Genomic DNA, 6,406 nt, shown 5'->3' on the forward strand with positions numbered 1-6,406 from the left:
TTTAGATACTGAAGGCTGCAATGAGGTCACCCCACAGCTTCTCTTCTCCAGGCTGAACAAGCCCAGCTCCCTCAGCCTGTCTTCATAGGAGAGGTGCTGCAGCCCCCTGATCATCTTTGTGGCTCCTCTGGACCCTCTCCACAGCTCCCTGTCTTTCTTGCACTGGGGGCTCCAGACCTGGACACAGTGCTGCAGATGGGGCCTCACAAGAGCAGAGCAGAAAGGGACAATCACCTCCCTGTCCCTGCTGCCACCCCTCTTCTGATGGAACCCAGGGTATCATTTGCTTTCTGAGCTGCAAGAGCAGTGCTGGCTCATGTTCAGTTTTTCATCCATCAGGGCCCCCAGGTCCTTCTCTGCAGGGCTAACACAAACCACATTCCTCTGAGCACTGACACTACAGGCTTTGAAGAGGCTGTGTGTACACACAGACACTGTGGTGTCTGGGACCTGTGCAAAGCCCCCACATCTCAGGTTTTGCAGTCGTGCTACTGCTGTTCCTAAGTCATGCAACAGTAGCCTGCTGCAGAAAGGAAGCATTCATGTCCCTAAATATATGCTTCCATCCCAACAGAAAAGCTTCTCCATGGAACCTGGGATGGGAACCCAGTGATGTGGTCCCAAAAGCTCCATCACCTTCCAGCTAAACAGATTTTGGATGCATCCCAGCATCCTTTTCAAAGCATAAGAAGGAAAAAGAAAAGCATGTGAGCCTTCCTTGTAGCCATCTGGGAGACCTTCTGGAAGGGCCCAACCCATGCGTAGACCATTGCTGACCTAAGCTAATCTTGCACAAGGCAACATATTGAATCTCAGCTGTTAGCGTGGACAGCATTTCAGAGGTCATCTAAATAAAGATATTAAGACCCCCGCAATCCCATCACGTTGTGCTCTGAATGATAGGCAAACACCCCTAAGTACGCTGTAATTGATTTAGTCACCATCTGCTTCTCTGCTTGTGTGAAGAGTTATTGATTCCATGTTGGTCCCTGGAGTGTTTATTTTCTCACTGACTCGTTGGGAGCTTTATCATTCCTGCTACAATCAGCCTGCTTGATGGTGATGGCACCCCCAGAAAGAGACACCCCAGGTCACAGGGCTGCTTGTGCTTTGGTGGACAGCCCACAGGAGCTTGTCCTGGGTAACCCTCCCAGTGCCAGAAGGACCGCGGGGTCTTTGCCTTTTCACATAAAGAATGCTTTGTCTCTTCCCCATAATTTAAGCTTGATGATTTTGACCAAGACACATTTCCTTTGCTGCCATGCTTCGCTCATTACATCCCTGAAATTACTTTATTTACTGACATACTTCTTCTAAATTACTTTATTACTTAACTAAATTTATTTATTTGCGAGGGATTGCAGAAGACAGATGCAGTGCTTCCTGGCCAGCAGTCACCCAAACCACAGTGTGATAGTAACAAAGACAAAGCACTGGATTTGGGGCACTTCTGGCACATTGCACAACTCTGGACAAAGCAGTGAATGTGTCTCTCTGTGAGACATTTCCCCAAACTGGAGGGCAGATTGTCAGATGACTTAATTGTCCCCAGATGTTGCTTGTCCACAGGAACACAAGCCAGACCCCCCTCAAGCATGGAATTAATGGTGTGAAAAGTGCACAGAAAGCCATGGAAAGTCTGGGGGTGCTTCTTGCAACATGCTATCTTCTAATTGACAGGATTAACAATGGATTCAGCCCAAGCCACTGAACTCCAGGCTACCAATTACACAAATGGAGGCAAACCAAATGCTCCTTTGGCTCCTTCATTCCAGCCAGTCATTTTGATGTGCTGAAGGTTTTTGTTTATTTTGCTTTTAATGGGGTCATTAGAATGGTGCAAGCCGAGAAGAAAAGAAAACATGCTGGTTGTTCTTTTTAATGCCCTGAGAGATAATGAACAACAGCCTTTCCAAGAGACTCGGAGGAAGTTTTGCTCAGTACAAGAACCAGAAATGAGGCTGTATGCTACTAAGGGATCTGATGGGAAAGAGATTTCAGGGACAGCTTTGTGAGGGCACTCAAATATTGTCCTCTACCCAACTCTGGTCATTCTGCATGGACAGAAGATGGTTAGGAGAGATTACTCTGTAAAACTCCCTGTGGCGAGGTGGGTACCAGCCCCTGTTCCAGGTAACAGTGGTAGGACAAGAGGGGATGGCCCCAGTTTGAGCCAGAAGAGGTTCAGGTTGGACATTAGGAAAAAGTTCTCTGAAAAAGTAGCGATGCTCTGGAATGGGCTGCCCAGGGAAGTGGTGGAGTCATCATCCCTGGAGGGGTTCAACAAACATGGAGATGTGGAACTCAGAGACAACGTTTAGTGGGCAGTAGTGGTGGTAGGTGGATGGTTGGACTGGATGATCTTAGAGGTCTTTTCCAACTTTTGTGATTCTATGGCATCAGTTTGTTGAATCCTACAGAAGTGCCTCTTGCTGTGGCCTAAGAGTATCTGGGACAGAGGATATCTTCAGGAACTGCAATAAGCCAGAGTGCAAATATTTGCTCAGATATCAATGGTTCCACATCTGGTTGGTGCGGAGCAATGAGAGGATATGCATGGGGCCATACTGAGGCCCAGGGAATTGCAACTTCAGCCACAGCATTGTGTGAGTTGTGGTCCCTCTCTTTTCCTTGAGCACTGAGTCAAGCTCAGCTAGCTCAGCACGCACAGCCCTCGTTGCAGCTGTGTTGTCTCTTGCCTTCTGACAATCAGACTCCTGTTGTCACCTCCCACCCCTTCGGGTCCCTAAACTGTGCTCCTCTATGAACCAGGTCTGAGCCATTGCACTCAAGGCAACATTGCATTCCCAGAGATTCTTACAATGCATTTAGTATTCCCTCTTAAAATTGCATTATTCTGCACACTTGCCTTTGTGGAGCTGTCTCCGCTAGAGCAGAAACAATCTGGAGCAAGTCTGCTGGAAATGGAACAGTGTGAGAGATTCCCCCCATCATCAGCAGCTGGGGCTGTGTGGGATCGCTGGGCATAAATCTCATGGCACGTGGCAGTGTGTAGCTCTGAATCAGACCATCTGTGCTGGTTTCCTGCTCTACGCTGGGTTTTGTAGAGCAGCAACACGAAGGTTGTGCAGGTGGGGGACCTTGCCATCGCCTTCAGCTTCACCTCTGCAGCTTTACAAGGAGAAATTTCCAGCTGACAAGACAAGCTTCCTGCAGGATCCAGATGCTGTCAGGTTCCCCATTCCCTCCTTGCTCTCTTTTCTTACTAGCTCACATCTCAGAAAAGCAGTTTGCTGGATCCACCCAGAGGAGGTTTTGGCGCAAAGCATGTCTTCCTGATAGTTAGTTTGTTATGTTTGTCACATTCATGGTGCTCTTTTATTACCCCTGCAGAGCTGGGGTGGCTATTTGAACTGCCAGTGTGCTGTGCTTCCCCCCAGCCTTCCATCAGAGGCAGAGTAGTTGGGGAAAAGCTGCCGGGGATGGAACTCGGGCACTGGCATGGAAGGAACGGACACTTATGGGTCTGATTTGTGACACACCAAAATGACAGCGGCAACATTTGCATATTTTCTCACGGAACCGCTGTGCTTTACAGCGATGAAGTTCTACAGCTCCTCTATCTGCATCTGCTGAAGCAGTTGCTCACATAAAACAGAAGCGTAAATCCCTATTTTTATGCACTTACATTATTAACCTAGCCCAGCAATTACTGCACCTTTCATCCCGAGGACAGGAAACTACCATTATTTCCTCTGCTGTTCTTAACGTGCAGACCAGAATCGAGGCTCACTCAATAAACTGAAATCATTTTCCTTCTGCAGCGAAAAGTGGCATGGCTCAGAAATAGTTAAGTGCCCGTAGCTTAGCAACTTATCTGTAATTAAGGGCATCTGCCTATAAAACATCCTCCTCTATTATGGGCTGTTGTGCTGACAGGTGCTGATGGTTGTCATTAGAGGTGGTTTTGTTCCCGGGCAATGACAGAGCTCGTTAGCGGCTCTGGCTCTGCCCACACGCTGGGGACATCGGGGTGTGATGGGCACCATCTGCCCGGCCCTGGGCTCTCTGCAGTCCCTCGGTGTGGGCAGAGCTGGGGCTGCCTGTGGACAGGTCTGGGAGTGTTCATGGACAGAGCTTGGAGTGCCCGTGGTTGTAGTGGGGGTGCCCATGGAGCAGGATGGAGCTGATGGACCTGCTAAATGCAGACGGGGTGTAGAAGGTGCCAGCTGGAGCACAAAACCCCATCCTTCTGGGGTACTGGAAGTGCTTGATATGATACTAAGAAATATAATTTTTAATAAGTTGTGAAAGCGTTCTTGTAAATTCTTGGAAAGGCAGCCTTCGACTTGTGCCTGCTGATCTCACTAGGCAGAACCAGCACTGACAGCTTCTCGGAAGAAGTCAGATTTTGCTCTTTGCTAATCTGAAGTGGGTCAAGGGCAAAATTTCGGCCGGCTTTGTATTCCAAGGAGGACTCCAGGGAGCAGTTAGCACAGCCTGAAGAGGGGCAGCTGCATTCCAGAAATGACTCGTGTTCTCTCAGCACAGGGAACAAAGCGGGCACCCTTGGAGCAAGATGTTTCTTCCAAATATAAGACAAGTTTTCCAGAGCTTGAACTCTTTCTGACTCCCAAGAGTCTCTACTCTTTGCAAGAGTACTTTAAAGGAAAGAAGGAATGTGAAGGTAATGGTTGCAGCTGGGAGACCCAACCCAGACTTCAGGGGTCCTTTTAAGGACAGCAGCAGCCCCGTGGCCACAGAATACTGCATTAACCTTTTCAGCCTTCCCTTAGCTAGCTTCCTCTTCCCACTGTTGGAATTACCATATATATGTATGTATATATAATGTAATTTAAAAAAATCATTCAAAATGCTGCAAGTGCAAGAACAGAATATGTTTTTTTTTCTTCTCCATGTGTCGGATCAAATGTGCTGCTGAAAATGGATGGGTTTCTTCTAATTGGTTGTATACACAGCTTATTATCTTCTGATGGAATGATTACTGGGGTCTGTGCAGTGGGTTTACACAGGCCATCATATTTTCCAGCTTCTGTTTGTATATGAGATGGTCTCCTGTTTGCAGCATCACAAAATCTGAGTTGGAAGCTGAGCTCCAATGGGCTCTTATTGTTGGTTTGCCAGAAAATCAATGTGATGTAACGTTTTACTTTGCTGTAGATAAATAGCCCTGTAAATAATGTTACCAAAGCTTGGTGTTACTTCAGGACGGATCTTTCCAGCTGTGGAAAACAAACATCTGAACTTGGCTTTGTTGCTTTATTGCAAGAGATGGTGCCCATTGCTGAGCTTTGGCCCATAGATAGCAGCAGGAGGTCACTGTCCTGTGACTCCCTTTATATGACTTTTATTCAGGATATATTTTTGAAAATTGCTAAAATTATCCTTGATTCATGCCACTAAGGTCTGATTTGTCGTACTCAAACATTTCCACTTTGTAGCAATTTCCCTCAGCTCTGGGTAAAAGCAGAGAACACAGTGGAAGCTTCTATTTCCCATGAAAAGCAGAAGGATTTCAACTGTCAAGCTTTGCTTTTCATACTCCACATCTCATAGGTAAAACTGGGACAACTAAATGGCACCCTCAGGTAGTCTGGACCAGAAAAAAAGAAAAAGAAAAAAAAGCAAAAACAGGAATGCAGATGGGAACCATCAGATAGGAGAAACAACATGAAGGATGGGGGTTTTTTTGGTGCTGGAAATCTGCAAGAAGCAGATTTGGGGTCTGTCCCTGTGCTGCTATTGCCAAAGTGGTGAGGTGATACTTTTGTTGTTGTTGCAGCCAAAAAGAGAAGGTTTAAGTGGCAGCACTTCAGTGAGAGCAGCAGTCAGTTCGGGTCACAGCAATGCTCCAGGAGCAAACAGCAGCCAGCTGAGAGCCAGAGTGATGCCGGGCAGAGGGTGGTTCTGCCTCTTGTTGCACAAAGAAGGCTCTATTCCAGAAGAAAAGCAGAGCTATATCAACAGTGCACTTAAACATTGTCCTCACACATAATTCATTGCTGCTGGAGAAGTATCTCCTGTGCAAGGGCTGGGGGAGAGCTTTAGATGTTTTGGTGGTCAAGAGCTTCCTGGAGTAGAAGCCAGGCTGTAAATGCAGTTTGGATCCAGGCAATCCGTCCAGCAGACAGCAAAATGCAAATCACGAGGCAGCTTCTCATTAGTGTAACTCACACAGAACAAGAAATCCAGCACTGATACTGCCATTAACATAACCACCCTGGGCAACCCTTCCTGAAGGACTTGGCCAGGACTTCTGCCCAGACTGGTTGTGGGTGTTCCACCTCTGAAGTCATTCAAGGCTGGGTTGGATGGGGCCTTGGGCAGCCTGATCTGATGGCTGGCAACACTGCCCATGGCATGGAGCTTGGAACTGGATGATATTTAAGGATCCTTCTAAACTAAGCCACTTCATGATTCTGTA

Source organism: Meleagris gallopavo, chromosome 19, assembly GCF_000146605.3.
Source record: "Meleagris gallopavo isolate NT-WF06-2002-E0010 breed Aviagen turkey brand Nicholas breeding stock chromosome 19, Turkey_5.1, whole genome shotgun sequence".
Taxonomy (NCBI): Eukaryota; Metazoa; Chordata; class Aves; order Galliformes; family Phasianidae; genus Meleagris; species Meleagris gallopavo.